Genomic DNA, 18,091 nt, shown 5'->3' on the forward strand with positions numbered 1-18,091 from the left:
GGGTTGTATCTTGCTAATGTTTTTCAGTTATAGACATATTATAAATTTTAATCAAACTGCCACACCAGGAACTCTTTAACACAGACCCAGTTACAACTGCCTGTATTATTTCTCCTATAGCAACCTGGAAGACACATCCTCACAACAATACAGCTGTAGCCTGTCTAAACACACTGTGTTACCTTAACAATAGCAATCTAATTAAAATGCTACAAGAACATGTTCAAGGCAACTATTTAGCTATTAGTTTTATAACATGGGACATCACTATTCATGACCATTTGTTGTGGCAGAGAACATATCTTGATTCTACTGAACCTTTTAAACAAAAATCCGATTGACATCATATGGCAAAGTCACACTGAGGTGGGTATAGGACAACTGACTACTCGATTTCTGAATCCTGTGACTACGGTTATGAGGTTTCCTAGGGTCTGAATCAGTGAGATACTTCAGGCTGTACATCATGTAAGTGCAAGAACTGGCTCACTGAGGCTCCTATTAGGAACAGAGCCAGGAACCACACCACATACTGTCATAGAAGCTGTTTGCTTCATATTACTTTCACATTGATACCTTATAAAGACCTTGGGAACAAATATTTCTTTTTTATCTTCAGTAAGTACAAATGACTATCACATCTCTATCTCAAAAAATATTCTACAGTACACTCTTGTTCAAATCCTTCATTCAGCTTTTCCACACTTTCCACAGTCTCTTTTGTATTAATGTTTCTAAGAAAAGAAATGGAGACAAATTATATGTAATCAGGTGGCTCAGTACAGAGCAGAGAGACAATACACCATACATTGCCTGCCCCGAAGCATTTATAAGCAACAGTAAACAACATACAGTGCCTCAAGAACACTAGTTTTACTTCCATGTTGCATTCGTGGTTTGGCCTCAACCAAGCCTCAAAGAACCATGCAGCCGCTCTCTCGACTCCCACAGCCGTGGGAAAAATCAGCAGAAAAAGGCAAAATTCGTGGGTTGAAATAGTGTAATTTAACAGAACAGCCAAAGGGAAGAAGAAAGAAAAACAATAACACCGATAAAGGACGCAATTACAGTACCACTACGCAGCGCACCGACCGAACCAGACCCGCAGCCCGCGCCCCCCTCCCCCGCTAGCTCCTCTTACAGCTGGGCGTGGGTCACGTGGTATGGAATACCTGCCTCCCCTACCGGCTCCTTAGGGAAATTAACCCCATCCTTGCTGGAACCAGGACACAAGGTAATTGAGCACATGGTGCTCTGAACTCAGCATACAATCTCACACATGTAGTTTGGTGCCGTTATGTGGTTAATGTGACCAAGGCACTGCAGGATGGCACTTTTGCTGTGTAGACTTGGCAAGACTGTCAGTCCAGGTCCTTAGTGGCTACCTATCCCACCACAGAACTTGAGCAGGGCACCTCTCTCCTCTGCGCTCTACTAATCTAACCAGACAAGACAGGTACCCACCTTTGAGCAGCCAGGTTAAGTAACCATAGTAGTGCTCCCTAACTGATGTCATATGTGTACCACCACGACATCCTACACCAACTGGAACTGGAGGAACCTCCCTTTTTCCTCCCACTCTCCAAAGAGATCAATCTCAGTTCAGCACCCCCATTGGTGGGAATATAGTCGTGGACTGTGAAACAAGAGAACGACAAGAGAGGCCTGAGGATCACCCCTGCCTCAAGGGTGTCCAGGCCTGGAAATAAGCCCTTCCACGTGCCCTTTGCACTTCCCCTCCCTGCCACTTCCCGCTCCTTTCCATTTCCCCACTGCTGTCCTCTGGGCTACGTTTCATTTTTCTGTTCAGTGCGGACATCTGGTGGTTGAGCCGGTGATGGCAACTGAACAAGAGAAGCTGAACAAGGGATGCAGGGTCTTTTTTCATACAGCTTGGCCTAGTGGTAAGAAAATCAAACTGTGCTATGCAGCAAGGATCTATTGTTAGTTTTGTTCCCCCTCTACCTTGCCACTCACCTTCTCCTCTCCTCAAGCCCCAGGGACCTGCTGCTCCTTGGTGTTTAGAGGAAAGAGTGGGCTGTGCACCCAAGAGGCTGCAGGTTTCTTCTGCAAATGCAAATGGGCCCAGAGGCATAGAAGGCTGTTTCAGCCTGGGACTTGATCTGCAGAGCAAGCAACACACCTCCAAACAATGTCAGCTACATAGATGCTCCATATTGCAAAGAATAACTTCAGTCAGTCATGCGTGGTGCAGGTAACTGCATTTTACTCCTCTCTCTGACAGCTGGGAGGAGTTGGCAGCAAGCAGTGTTTCCAGACAGTGGACCTCCTGGACCACCTCCATCCACCTGTGATGCCCTACCTCCTCTTCTTCTTGGATACATTTTGTTTTCCAGTGCAGGCTTCATTTGTTGCTAAAGAAAGGAGGGAGAGGATATTTGCCCTTCCTGCAGCGCTACCATGTCTATTGCATTCTTGGTGGGCGCTGGCACCTCTACGGTCTGTAACAACCTGTTGCTTGGAAAATCCCACCACTTCAGGCAAACTGAGGCACATCTAGCAAATGACCCAGCAAGGAGAAAGAACGGCTCTGCTCTACAGGCAAAATGTGGACATACACTTTGCATGTTAAGAAGCGGGGGGTGGGGGGTGTAGAGGGAGAGGGGACAACGCAGAGAACATAGAAAGAAAACCTAAACACTGATTATTATAATATTTCTAATCCTAGGAAAACAGTCAGGAAGACTGCATCAACAGAGAGCAGTTCTTGAGTGCTCCAAGCAAAACCCATTAAATCACCGATCAAGGTGTCAATTACTCAATGCTTCTGCAGTAAGGCTACTCCCAAGCAGGCTTTTTCTGTGACGCTTACATGATCAACCTCCTTAAGAAATATTTTTAGAGCTGCTTTAGCAGAGGACAACTGCCTTAGCACTGTGACTACAAATCAGGATGCATCTCATCTGCAGAGGGTATCATTGTCTAATATCTTACTTGAAGAAGGACTCTGAGGAACCCGTGGAAAGTGCCATAGAAAATGCCCTGCACTATTGCATATGAAACCATCTCAGCAAAACCACCCTGTTCCCTGCTAAAGTAATGATTAGTTTCAGTTCCAGCTGTTGTAATCAAACCAAACTCTTGTGGTAATCCTTGAGAGAGGCAAGTTTTAATGCATGTTCTTGCTGCTGAGAAATTATTTTTCTTCGTGTACCATGGACAGAAGGGGCTATCTGGAAAACTCTAGAAGATAAAACTCTCCTTATCTTTAGAAACAGAACAACAGTACCAGCACCATGGAGATCTACCTGAGGTGACGTGAGATGGGCTTCGTACCTGAGGGACAAATCAGCCTTCCTGATTCTCTTTCTCCACCATCCCCATGTCACACAGTGCAGCTGTGCAGCAAAACCCATGAGCAATGGGCAAACAGTAAATTTGCAGTGGCAGAACTGGCTTAGAACCAACAGCAAATTGTGTCATTTGTATGGATGCATAAGAAAACAAATTCTAGTCTGAAAAAAATGCAGAAGTAGATTTTTACCAGAGCTGGCATGAACCTTCTGTTTTTCTTAGTTTTGTTGTGTTTTACAGCCCCACTGTTTAGCAAATTCAGGATAATTCAATGGTGCTTTCAGCTTCACCCTGTTTGAAAAGCAGCACAGGGCACGATGCATTTTGCAAACATCTCTACATCCTGCACTTGGCTCAGATCTGTGCTCTGAAATGGGTCTGACTGGTTGTAAAACTATTTTTTTTATTTTATTTTGCCCCTCTTCCCATGTTCCTGATATACAGCATCAATGCCGTAAAAAAATGGGGCTGGATTAACACCTAATATATTTGCACAATTTTTTTGTGTTTCGGCTCCAATGTTTTTCTAGATGTAACTTCTCTTTTTCATTACTGTGTTAATGTCACCCCAAGTAGGTGAGTATTTGTTTCCAATATATGTGGGTGATTACAGGCTTCTTGTTTTTTTACCCACACAAAGTTAGAGTTCTGTTTGAGGTTTTCAAAGTCCATCTCTTCTGCAGTTAGAGGAAGAAAGGAATTACGTGAGAAAATTTACATTGAATCATATGCCATATTTGGTCAATCCCAAGAGAAACATTTCAATGAGTTCAATTTTGACTCAGTAGGATGTAATATCACAGGGAGAAAGCTCTGCTTGTGCTCTCAGTGCTTTCATTTCTTTTATTTTGTATTTTACTTTGTCCCCATCTCCAGAATATCTGAGCACTTTTCAGTGGGTCATTAAGTGAGGTAACATTTGTCATGTGCTGAATCTTACTTCCTTTACTCTGAAGAAGACAACTTTCCAGTTGGTGCAAAACAGGCTGTAGTCCTACCTGAATTGCTGCTTGTTTTTAGCTTTATTCCAATTATAAGGTAACTATTTCAAGGGAAAAGCTCAGAGAAATGAGACTGTCTCGGAAATATACCCTGGTAAAGTTTATTATGATGTTTAATTCTCGTTAGCGTCACACCATGGCCTCAGACAGTTGCCTGGAAAGAGTCCACCTTTCAAGGCACATTAACTTCCTCCTACAGAAAGCCCCACTGTATTACTGAGAGGGTAAAACCTGTAACGTTTCATGATGAACTTTTCTATTATCATTCATATGGACTTACTAGCAAGTTGAAACTGCAATGAAACTGTGCAGCTCTTCAAACATCTCAGGAAACAGTTTATTTTCTATAAATCAAATAGTCTGAACTGGAGACTGGGCAAACACTAGGAAGACATCAAACTGTCTCACATAGATCATACTGTCTCTCCCTGTGCATTTTGGGTCTAGGCTGAAGCACTGAGGACTGCACATGGTGTGAAAGAGAGCATCGCAGTCCAACTTCTCAGTCCCCTAGGCAGCACGGCAGCTAGAGAAAGATGGAGGGAGGTGGGAAGTCTGATTTGCTTCTCCTCACATGTGCACAATTCTGGGAATCTCATGTGTGCTGGTTCCCCTGACAAAGTTCCTCCTTTAACAGTGAGAAATAGAGCATGCAAAAGCTCTCACCAGAGGCTGGGCTTGATCAATACACTGCAACCATTTATGTACCAGGCCAAGGTTGTACACCCTGGTGATTATTTTCTTAGGTGGAGTAGCCATGTAGAAGGGTCTAACACAGTATTGCAAAGTCTTATGGCCTGGCTGCTCAGTTCTGACCTGGACTAGTCTGAACACTGGATGGCTAACCATGAAACTCTGTTCTCTTCAGTCAGATTGTTCTGAGATACGCTGCATCTTCTTTGTCCTAGTGAAGTTGCTGTTCTATGCTGAACAACCTTATGGCCCTGGAGGTAGAGGTGCTGCCTCACACCATTCCAGTACTTTGCTTTCCCTTTGCCCATATCTAATTGGGAAGGCTTATTCATTTGTTCCGTTTCACTATCATGCAGAAGATAACAGGCTAGATTTTCATGGGCAAAAAGAAACAGTTATATAACCTATGAAGAAATTTACAGTGCAGGTGGAACACATTAGGATCTAAGGCCCTGGTTATATAGACACAACCACATGACAAACAAAGGCTTTCAAACACAGAAGACCCAGAACAGATATACATCAATGCTAAGGCAAAAGGGGCTTTGTAGCTTGGCACAAACCTCTCCATTCCTACACACACAAACACATGCTTTTAGAAATTATGTACCAGAAAATGCTGGACTGAGCCATTCACTATAGTCAAGTGAAGTGCCACATGGTAACATGGTGTGACATAGGCTGCCCAGAGAGGTTGTGGAGTCTCCCACCCTGGAGACATTAAAAATCCACCTGGATGCCGTCCTGTGTAACTTGCTGTAGGTGACTCTGCTCTAGCAGGGGGGTTGGACTAGAGGATCTCCAGGGATCCCTTCCAACCCTGACCATTCTGTGAGCAGAAATTTTTACGCTGAAGGTCTTTTGGATTACATAACTGCCATCTCTTCACATGAAATGCACCTGGCCAGAAGGTTTTCAAGTAGCCTGAGGCAGCATAAACCAAAAATAATCAGGGAGATACCTGGATTTGTCAGTTGCTTGGGAAAGTGAATGACTCCTAACCAGGACTTCTCTGATGGGACCACAGACCACCAGCAGCTGCCCTCTGGTTACCTCTGTCAGTGTGTGTGCCATACCACTCTGCCAAGCAGATGTCCAGGACAGCCAGGTGGCCAAAATGCCATGTCTTCTGTGAAGCTCAGATGAAATACAACTCCTGCTGCCAGCTCCAAATTCCACAGGCTGAAACCAGTCTCTTCTCGCAACCACTCCCCATCACCCTCCACAGGAACAAAATGATCCCCTCGCATTCACTGTTATTTATGTGAGCTGAGGGGCAGCCTCACACAATGGGTGTAGAAGCTCTTGGCCCCATCACCCCAGGGCTAGCACTTGTCCGTGGGCAGTCTCAGGCCAGGACTGTGTTGATGCTGCTCTCTGAGGATGCTGAAACAGGTGAGGTTGGGACACAGGGGGGCCTCATGGTGATCCCAAGGAATGAGGACAGTGGATCCCAATGCCATCGCTGCTGAGGGGGCGGTTGCCAATGGTCTGGCACTGGTTCTAATGGCCACCCATGAGCACCCCACATGCTCAACAGCCCTGCATGTAAGTGGTCCTGAGCACCAGCTGCAGCCGTCTTATCTGGCACTCTGCTGACACTTCTAGCAGCTCCCTGAGCTGCTGGTTGCGTCCTGTGGGTGCTCTCTCCACATCAGAAAGAAAAGCTGCCTTTTGTCACAAAATGCCTCATATGGCCACCCCAGGAAACCCAGTCTTGTGAACTGGGAATTATCCATCTTCTGATGCTACGTCATTCAGTTTTCCTTCAGTTAGCCTTCCTACCTGCCAGGAAAACACTCTGGCAGGGTTTTCCTGTTTGTTCCACAGCTCCCCTCTCAGCCCCCAGACTGAGGCAACTTTTCCTGGGACAATCATTACATGATGGCTAAGCTGTTCCAGTTCTCACCCTGTCTGTACCTAGCTGAGTACTTATCTATCCCATGGAAGACATCCAGAAACTCCTCCTGTGGTGTGCCAGTCCCCTACCCCTTCAGTGAATTTAGCTGCAATGTGGGCTAAGTTAAAACATGTGGACAGAAGTTGAAGAATATGTGAATAAAGCAGTTTCTGGCTACTGGGTATGGGCACAATCTAAACTCATTTCTTCCTGTGGACCTTTATTTCCTCAACTCCTCCCACCCATATCTCCAGATTTGTTTCATTTATATCACAACAGGGCACCCTTCGCCTGACTAGAGTAAGTTTCCCATCCGCAGCTTGAAGGGCAAAAGCTGAAAACGGTAAAGCCTGAAATAGGCTTACAGGGAGAGGGGCACCAAAGGAAGAGCCATTGGGGAACAGCCAGTTGCACCTGCAGTGGCAGTGACCTCTCCTTGGCTGGGAGTGAAAAATATTCTCTCTCCTCTGCATGATCCCTGTAGGAAGAGGACTCCTGCAATTTTAGAAAATGAATTAAAAAGCAGCAGAATAAAAATAAGGCATTTAAACAAAACATATACTCTGCACTGAAAATGCTCTCTCAGTCATGCTGAAGCTAACTAAAATGCAACTCTTCCTTTCTTTCCTTCACTGTTAGCTGTTCAGACCTCCAAGCAACCCAACCGCCAAAGCACTTTAAAACTATTTTGCCAGGTTATGAAAAGAGCACGATTTGATGGTCAGTTGCTTGGATTTCTCCCCTGCCAATGAGGTCCCAGGCAGGAGAATTGTGCCTGACACGTTCTGTTTGCCACAAATAAGTGCCTGTAATGGCCTACAGCCAGTGAAGGACTTTGCTTTCTAGGCCCTGTAGGCCCCTAGTACCATTCAAGACATGGTGAAGGTTCCTTTCAGCCCTTCCCTGCAGTTCCTCTGGAAGGATCTGGGTCTCCCCTAGCTCCTGAGCAAAACCTGCCAGTCGCAGGTGAAAAATACCTGATACCCTGGGGCACCTGAACTCCTGCTCTGCCTGTAGGCAACTGAAGCACACCCCTGGGGTGCTGACTAGACATCGCTGAACACTCCATAGCTTTTCTTGACTATATGTCCATAGCTAGTAATGAGAGTTTACATATCCAGCTCAGATGCTGGCACTTGCATTTAGATACCTTCACCTGTGAGCCAAGTCCCACTCCCATGTTGTAGAGGAAAATTCTTTTAGACTGGCAGCCCACTGACGCAAATGCAGCATTAACTCCTTCCTCTTTCACTGCAGTGAATTTTGGTTGAAATCTGAAAAGCAGTGTCTCATCAGGTTTACCGCCTCACCAACATTCCTGCTGACACTTTCACCCAATTTTACATTGACCCATTCAAGACAGTACCATGGCTAAGTGTCGTGGACCAGTTCCTTAAGCTGATGAGTGCTGACCTCTTCCTATTAACAGTGCGTGCTGCCTTTCACACTATTCACAGGAAAACAAAAGATTCCTGCCTGGCTAGTTTACTGAGCCCTTTATACTCTGAAGCATTTGAAGATGTACAGCTACAAACCTATTTTTTTAAGAATAAATTCCCTTTTTAAGAATAAATACCCTTTTTGTGTACCCCCAGTTATTGGCATCAATTGTTCTAGTTCCTTCAAGTTATATTGCTTTTCTCATTTCCCCTTGGTTAGTTTTCTATCTTTTGTTCTCTGTGGCCAAGCAGCTGTTTAAAACAAGCCAAGCCCCTGATATATTAATTTAATTACTAGCCAACATAGTAACAGATAATTAACTGAAAAACAGCTAAATATGTCTACCCAAGACATTACCAACTAGTATTATTTTGCAAGTCAGTTAATAAAGAGGAAAGAGTTTTATTCATTGTGAAGAAAACCAACATTTAAATAATCTAATGAAATATGCTTCTATTATATAAATGGAGATTTTATATAGACAGAAATATAAAGGGACTTACCTAGATGCACGCTTTGCTTCTAAAGGTGACTGACCATTTCTTAAGTATAACAAGCATCTAATAGCACATCAACAAAAGGTGTGCTGTGTCCTAAAACTCTACTATAAAAGCAACCTTTTGGGATGAAAATATTTGATTTTGTATGGACTGTAAGAAAAATTTTGTCTGTTAAAAAATTAACAGTGATTCACTGTTCTCATACATTTACCTTTCTTTTCCTAGAAACCTAAACTAATAATGACATACCCTGTGAATATTATTCCAGAATATATTTTCATTACAGTTTTTTTGTGAAAACAGCTCAACATGTATTGCAGTTTCAAGTTTTCACTGTAAACCTGTTGAAACAGAGGTTCACAGATCAGATCGCCTTAATGCTCAGAACTCAGGTTGGGTCTTCAAATGAGATCTGTTCTCTGCGATGTTGCTTCAGAACATGTAATGCCATAAGCACTTTTTTTATAGGGGCAAACAGCCTCTGAATACTAGTTCTGTTGATAATCAAATTGGCTGGGCTTACACAGGTATCAAGGAACACCACCTGCTATTTCCTCTAGGCCTGATTCTGAAATGCTATACAGAAATGAGTACCAAAAAAGTAATGCATTTGCTCAATCAGAAATTAAGGGGACATGGTAACATTCTCCACTGTTAGCATCAGAGTAAATTGTTACCCTGGCAGCAGTAGTAGAAACATCATACTGTGTGCACCCCAATAAATGTATCCTTTACTTGTTTTTTTCTCATGTTTCACATGCTAATATTCTAAACTATCACCTAACCACACTGTTAAGTATATTCCTTACTAATTGCTCTGATTTTATATCAACTTCTGCTGTCATATTACCAGGTTAATAGCATTGGAATTTCATGTTATTTCCTTTTAAACAAAAGATTACTATTGACTGGTTTAGCAGATATAGCATATCTCTGATTCCTTTTATAATAGAGTCACTATGGTATTTCTAAGTATGAGTGGAGTTTCTTTGCCAGCACACTGAAGTTCAACTTATGCATATGCATGTCAAACAAACTATTGCAACCTAAACTTTGCTTGCCTGCACTTCTTTCTATTCAATACCGCTGTCCACAATTAAGTGATGTGTGTCTCAGGAAAGGGGTGCCAATTCATTTCCTGAAAGATCCTCTTTTCTGTTATTCCATAAATCCTCTTCGAACTTACAGAAAAGCAGAACTGCAACTCTCTGAACTGCTCAGAGAAGAGGAGGTCTAAGGAAAGTGTAACTCCTTCTGCAATGACTGACTTGCTCCCAGCCCTAATTATTTCTGACTTTCTACCGATGTCTAGGAAAAAAAGTCCTCCTGTATGTGTTAAAATCAGCAAGAAGCACAGTTTTTCACATGTATTATGTCTTTTTTTATATATACCTTCAATTTTGAGTAGGTTGGCAAGATTAGAAATGTGGAAGATGGCCCAGATCTGAAAGACACAGCAAAGAATATGTTAGTGTGTTTCTCTATTACTAGGGAAATAGTAAACCCTCTATTGCAAAGAGGAAAAAAGGCTCTGCCCGGGAATGTTGGCTGTCCGAATGTGTTTGTACCTTTATGATTAAATATAAAACAAAGTATCAAGGTGGTTGCTTTAATGACTCCCACAGTAGTTTCAAAACATGCTTCTGTCATTGGAGGCAGTATTATCAATAGATGGGTCATTCATAAAAATTCGGTTGACCTGTTTGATTGACAACAAGGTGAGCTTTTCTGAACTTCTTTGCTCACATCATTCACTCTGTTCTGAATCACCAGCCTTGAACTTTCAACCACAGCTCTTTGTGATGGTCTTCGATATACACTTTTCTCCCAGGAAAAACACATTTAAAAAGCAGTGAGACATCCCAAATATAAATGCCACCGAGTCTTCAGACAATAAAGAAAAACAGCTGTAAGGCCCAGGGAATTTTTTTTCTTCCCACTAGTGTTTATTAGAGCTCCCTGTACTGGTTTATGGCTTAGTGATTCTAAGGAAAGCTATTTCATCTTTCGATAACTAGACCAGACTCCAGGGCTTACAGATGATACTTCTGTAACATCAAGACAGATGCTTTGTTTTTTTCTGTTGGTCTCTAGAATTGATGGCTCCAGATGCTGCTTTCCACTGCAGCTATAAGTTCACGTAAGAACCACTTCCCCTTCAAACCTCCGGACTTCACAGGGCAGGGAAGAAAAGCACTAACAGAAAGCAGAGAATCCTGCCCCACAGTGCCATTTACACTTTGGCTACATAAATAACTGATTAAAAATAGCTGCTTTATTCACATAACCTTTTACATTTTCTTCCTGAAAAGTAATCTCCATGAAAGATGGCAGTATGTTTACTTGGCTTATAACGAGACATCTTTTTGGGTCATAGTGTAGCTAAAATTTTCTAATAAAGGAGAACTAAAATGTGGGGTTTTTTTCTAAGAGCTTAATGCACCACAGTAGAATAATGGCAAAGTGTATGCTGGTATCAAATGATACATTTTCTGGCACTAAACTCTTGTTTCTAAACTCACTGAACTTTATCAATTTTGAGGCTGAAGTGTCAGCTTAGCCGACACCTAACAACAGTAACTTTGTAAATAGACTAGCTGCCTTGAAAATCCTTACCAGGCATGTTCTCAAGCTAAAACACAGCTCGTGACACAGGAACCCATGACCATAAAGCACAGGTTAGGATACAGTTGCTTGGTAGAAGCAGGCTATCTGGATCTGACTGACAGCAGCAGGAAAAATGGAAATGTGAGGAAACGCATCTCTAGGGATTAGCCTCTCCCTTTATGTGGGGAAAATCTGCTCAGCGTGACCAAGAGGAGACAGAGAGGAGCTGAGAGAAAATGCAGACAGACACCTGTGCACTATCAAAGGATTGTTCTTCTTTTCCAGCAGAAATACTGCAAGAAGCCCACAAGGGGTCCTGCTGCACACAGCTAGTACAAGGAAAGCCACCCAAAGTGACAGGGAAAATTCCCCAGAAGAACAGAAGTCTTCGAAAACGAATGACATTTTGTCTATTATCTAGAAAAGTTCTTTTTAGTGCTATATCAAGTACCAGTTTCAGCTCTGTAAAGAACAGGCTGTCTAGGAAGACTAAAAATATCCAAACCTAAGCTCCCCAAAACCACGTGGAGGTATAGGTTCTTGCTTGCTCTTTTAGAGTTGATAGTTTTAAATAGGCTTTTGCACATTATTGCATGCAACTGACTATTATTTTCATCATGATGCCATGAAGCTGTACCCAAGTAGGAGAAAAAAAGGAAATAGTCGGATGATAAGGACAGGTATTGTTCTTGTGGGCTTAGCCAGACATCTAGACATACAAACAAGTTGGTTCATATGGGTCCATAAGACCCACAGTTTTTGTCTCTGCACCACAGGTAAAAAGTGCGCCACAAAGAAATAAGTGACATTTGAGCCATTTATATGGGAGACTTTGATGTTGCTTCTGTCCCCATTAAGCACTGAGCATCTGTCAGCATGGAGCTGAGATTTTCAGTCCAGGATGAACACTCAACTTGTAGAGTTAATGAGTTCTTGTAACTTCTCAGAGTCTGGGATGTTTCCTTCAGGGGCCAGATAGCCATAGAAAAGTCAGCTGTTTTGTCTCTTATTTGCTACGGACAGGTATGAATGGCTGTTGCCAAGCCAACAGTTCAACAGTAGCTCAGGATAGTCAAAATTAAAGCTCAGCACTGTATGATGGAGGGTATCGCTCCAACATCAAACATTGAGTTCATTAATGCCTACAGGAGCAGCCTCTGGCTTGCCTGGGGCTAGGGAATTTGCATTCTCCTTTCAAGCACCAGTCAGGCCTCTGCACCTGCTGCCCAGCTTCTGTGCCAAGGCAGCAGCTGCCTTCTCCATAGCAATAACTCTGGTATGTGCTGCCTCTTCTGGGCAAGAAGCTGGCCCACAAGACAACACAGAGAGCACTCACTCTGAATGGAGGCTGTGTAATGCTATTTATCCTTTTATTTACAAAGACTTCATTCCAGCTGCATAAATAACAATTCCATTTCTAAACCAGGCTAGTAGTCAAACAGTGTTACAGTGAACGAGGGAAAGAGAGAAATTATTTTTACAGGTAAGCTACCCCTTTGTTCAGCCCTCTGGCTTTCCCCAGAATCATGGAATGGTTTAGGTTGGAAGGGACCTTAAAGATTATCTAGTTCCAACCCCCATGCCACAGGCAGACACACCTTCCGCTAGACCAGGTTGCTCAAAGCCCCATCCAGCATCGCCTTGAATGCTTCCAGGGATGTGGCCTCCACAACTTCTCTGGGCAACCTGTCCCAGTGCCTCACCACCCTCACAGTGAAAAAATTTCTTCCTGACATCTAATCTAAATCTCCCCTCTTCCAGTTTCAAGCCATTACCCCTTGTCCTTATCACTACATGCTCTTGTAAAAAGTTCCTCTCTCCATCTTTATTATAGGCCCCCTTCAGATACTGGAAGGCTGCTATAAAGTATCCCCAGAGCCTTCTCTTCTCCAGGATGAACAACCCTACCTCTCTCAACTTGTCTTCATAGGAAGAGTGCTCCAGCCCTCTGATCGTCTTCGTGGCCCTCTTCTGGACTCACTCCAACAGGTCCATGAGGGCTCTGAAGCTGGATGCAGTACTCCAGGTGGGGTCTCACAAGAGGGGCAGAATCACCTCCCTTGACCTACTGGCCACAATTCTTTTGCAGCCCAAGATACAGTTGGCCACCTGGGCTGCGAGCGTACATTGCTGGCTCATGTTGACCTTCTCACCAACCAACACCCCCAAGTCCTTCTCCTCAAGGCTGCTTTCAATCCATTCTCCACCCAGACTGTATTTGTACTCGGGATTGCCGTAACCCATGTGCAGGATCTTGCACTTGGCCTGGTTGAACTTCATGAAGTTTGGACAGGCCTACTTCCCAACCCTGTCCAGGTCCCTCTGGATGGCATCCCTTCCCTCCAGTGTGTCAACTGCACCACACAGCCTGGTGTCGTCAACAAACTTGCTGAGGATGCACTCAATCCCACTGTCCATGTCCCCACCAGTCCCAGTAACCAGGCCCTCAGGAATGGCACTCATCACTGGTTTCCACTTGGACATCAAGCCGTTCACCACAACTCTTTGAGTGCAACCATCCAGATAGCTCCTTATCCACCAAGCGGTCCATCCATCAAGTCTGTGTTTCTCCAATTTGGAGACAAGGATGTCCTGTGGGACAGTGTCAAATGCTTTGCACAAATCCAGGTAGATATCAGTTGCTCTCCCCTTATCCATCAGTGCTGTAACCCTGTCATCAAAGGCCACCAAATGTTCCAGGCACAGCTTGCCCTTGGTTAAGCAATGTTGACTGTCGCCAATAACCTCCTCATTTTCCATGTGTCTTAGCAGAGTTTCCAGGAGGATCTGCTCCATGATCTTGCTGGGCATAGTGGTGAGACTGACTGACCTGTAGTCCTTGACTTGGCCAGCAGGTCAAGGGAGGTCATCCTCCCCCTCTACTCTGCCTTGGTGAGGCCGCACCTGGAGTACTGTGTCCAGTTCTGGGCTCCACAGCTCAAGAAGGACAGGGAACTGCTGGAGAGGGTGCAGCATAGGGCTACAAAGACAATTAGGGGACTGGAACACCTCTCTTATGAAGAAAGACTGAGGGAATTGGGTCTCTTTAGTCTGGAAAAAAAAGACGGTTGAGGGGGGACCTGATCCATGCTTATAAATACTTAAAGGGTGGGTGCCAGGAGGATGGGGCCAGGCTCTTTTCGGTGGTGCCCAGTGACAGGACAAGAGGTAATGGGCACAAACTTGAGTATAGGAAGTTCCACCTGAACATGAGGAGGAACTTCTTTACCTTGAGGGTGGTAGAGCACTGGAACAGGCTGCCCAGGGAGGTGGTGCAGTCTCCATCTCTGGAGACATTCAAAACCCGCCTGGACGCGTTCCTGTGCAACCTGCTCTAAGGTGTCCCTGCTCTGGCAGGGGGGTTGGACTAGATGATCTCCAGAGGTCCCTTCCAACCCTATGATTCTATGATTCCCCTGGTCTTCCTTTTTTGCCTTTTTGAAGAAGGGGATTATGTTTCCCCTTTTCCAGTCAGCAGAAACTTCATCAGACTGCCACAACTTCTCAAATATAATGGAAAGCGGTTTAACAACTTCATCCACCAGTTCCCTCAGGACCCACGGACAGATTTCATCAGGTCCCCAAAAACAGGTTAACAAGGTGTCCTGGTTCCGGCAAGGATGGGGTTAATTTCCCCAAGGAGCCGGCAGGGGAGGCAAGTATTCCATACCACTTGACCCATGCCCAGCTATAAGAGGAGCTAGCCGGGGAGGGGGAGAGGGAGTCAGTCGCCACTCCTGGGGTGGGCTGCGGTGGTGCAGGTCTGGTCGGTGTGCTGCGCGGCGGTACTGTAATCGCGTTCTCATATTCCTTTACCGGTGTTATTGTTTTTCTTTCTTCTTCCCTTTGTCTGTTCTGTTAAATTATAATATTTCAACCCACGATTTCTGCCCTTTTCTGCCGATTTTTCTCATGGCTTTGGGAGTCGTCCTACTTTCAGAAGATGTGGAAGAGGAATACAGAATTTTCCCCAGCTTTTTACATAAACCAAATCCTGCCTATAAGCCTCAACAATGGGGGAAGGATTTGGAGGGGAAGATGAGAAAGACCTCACCTGATGAAAGCTGGGAGGTAAGTCTGTGAACTGCAGAAGCAGCCTCCCCCTTCCAAAGAGTTAGCCTCTTCTTTCTTCTTTACTCCAATTCAGTGAATGGTAGAGGAGGAGAGAGATCCTCCTCCACTGTCAGGGCTCGAGGCCCTGGTGCTGGTGCTCATGGGATATTTAACTCGGTGACTTCCAGCACCTTGTACCAGTAAACAGGCTGTAGTTAAGGACAGTATCCCCATTGATGAAGGCTATTTCAGCATGTTCCTACAGGATTAAAAAAATAAATACGTGGCTGAAAAGGCACGGACAGAACATAAAAACCAGCTTACCTAAAAACTCGAGAGATGCAGTGCAACAAACAGATATATTTATTCTTATTTCTTCTACAGCAGCAGGATAATTGCAAATACCTTTTCTGTCAACTATGTGCCTTTTCTTAGTGATTTTGCATCCAGGGTCATCTACAGCTACAGTTTTTGTTTGTTTGTTTGTTTGTTTGTTTTCCCCCATTGGGCTCTTCATAGGACAAACAGAGTGACTAAGTATTCAGAGCTACTACAAACTTGTTAGTGTGTACTACTTCATAGTCATAAACACAATCCATAAAGCAAATACACACGGAGACTTTTGTTCACAGCTGTAGTTGAAAAGAAGCCTTATCTTTTTTTCTTTTTGACATCTTGCTATTTCAGTCAGTGGATTGTGTTCTCCAGTGTTACCCTTTCAAAAAAAAGCAATTATATAAGTCACTTAATAAAAACATACTTTCATATTTCAACGCAGTTTGTACACCAGTTTCTCAAAGACTATTCTAGAAAAGTCAGCTTATTCAACCTAAGAAGGTCAAGTATGGAAAATTAGAGTAACAAAACCATATAGTAAAAATAAGAGTGTCTGTAAGCGTGTAGTGGTTAGCTGTAAACAACTGAAAGAAAGAAAAAACCTCCCTAGAAGTTGTAAAACAGTCCAAGCTACATAGCTATTATATTTTTTGCAGCAGGTGTGTTTTCCACAACAGCCTTGATTTTTTATTACTTTATATTTTTTAAATAACTTAAAACAATATTGAGTTTGCCTACCAGCAGCCAACTCAAAAACATAATGGAAAAAGAAAAAAACAAAACACAGCCACCATTACAGTGGTGGGGAGAAACTCTCCCCAGCAGCCCATTTGTTGTGTCTAGTCGTTTCCCTTCCTTGCAATCCCAATCAAGCAAAGTTCCTGGCTATAGTCAACTTATTAGGAGGAAGTTCTTCAATGCAGTCTTCAGTTTCACTGAAGAATGAATGGTGATTTTTTTCCCCCTCCGTAATCTACTAGCAACTCTACAGACTCCTTGTAGCAGCAAGCTGCAGCAAAAGGAAGGGGAATACTGGTGTGAATTGATTCATAGGTGGCATCTGAGCTCTTCAAAGGAGTCTATCAGTGCTGTCCTCAATCAATACTTAAGCCTGAATCACAGCTGACTGGGCTGGGATTTTATCTCATCTTTCACATGTGAGAAGCTGCCTTTTTGTTCTTGAGTTAACTTGTTTCATCTTTGCTGACAGAATATCGCAATGGACTGTGCATTTTGTATCACTTTGAATGTCATGCGGTGTACAGAATAAAAAAAGCCATGCCCCTTGCTAATCCACATAACGTAGCAATGGCAGAAACAGCAGCCACCTCGTGCACTAGACTCTGACCAGAAGAACTGACCTGAAAGGAAGAGGGAAATGTAAATAAGTAAAAACAATCATTAGAATGATGTAAATCTTCTCAGACAGCTCTAGAGTGCCTCGGATAAGGATTCTGTGAAACTGAACTTTGTGTTATCACAGATTTTCAAACTCAATGTCTTTGTCCATCTCGACACCCTGTGTAATACAGAGTGTCTGTGCACTGATTTAAGTAACTCTCCCTTTCTGTCCTCTTCCCCAAATAACTGGGGTTAATCAGAGGGAATTGTTACACCTCCTTGTGCTAGCCCAGGAACAAACAACACAGCTTGAGGAGAATCCTTAGGGTTGTGGTGTACAGTTGTCTCACTGAGGTGCTGCAGAGTGGATCAGAAGGGTTGGGGTGTTACATTGATGGGTACCTCTAGGTGTTAACATACCAGCTGTTTGCAACAGCAACAAGAACACCTGACTAATGGTCAACTCCTTGAGATATTGGTAGTTTTAAGACTAAAGTGGAGGTATGGTATAAGGGTGAAAACACAGACTATTCATATACCTGCTTAATTCTGTGTTTCCATCTATGCACCTGATTAGTTTTTTCTGCTGACATGAATTCAACTTAAAAAAAAAAAAAAAAAGTTGAATGGCAAAGCAGGAGCTAACACACTGCCATAATGGTTCATGTATCCTTCCCCAATTGGTAAAATGAAAGAGTTGATGTTCAATCAGCAGCAGCAGAAAAGCCAAAAATAGGATTTTGCTTAAATTTGTTTTTCCCAGCCTGGACTCTAAATTGTTACCTGGTTTCATGAATGCCTTTGCACCTTGCAGAGTGATCTTTGTGCAAACCTCATCCCTGTCTGAAAGGCTAGGCGCATAAAGGGATGCAATAGATGCAGAAACACATGATTAGAAAACAAAG

Source organism: Vanellus vanellus (genome assembly GCF_965231255.1).
Source record: "Vanellus vanellus genome assembly, chromosome: 4".
Lineage (NCBI taxonomy): Eukaryota > Metazoa > Chordata > Aves > Charadriiformes > Charadriidae > Vanellus > Vanellus vanellus.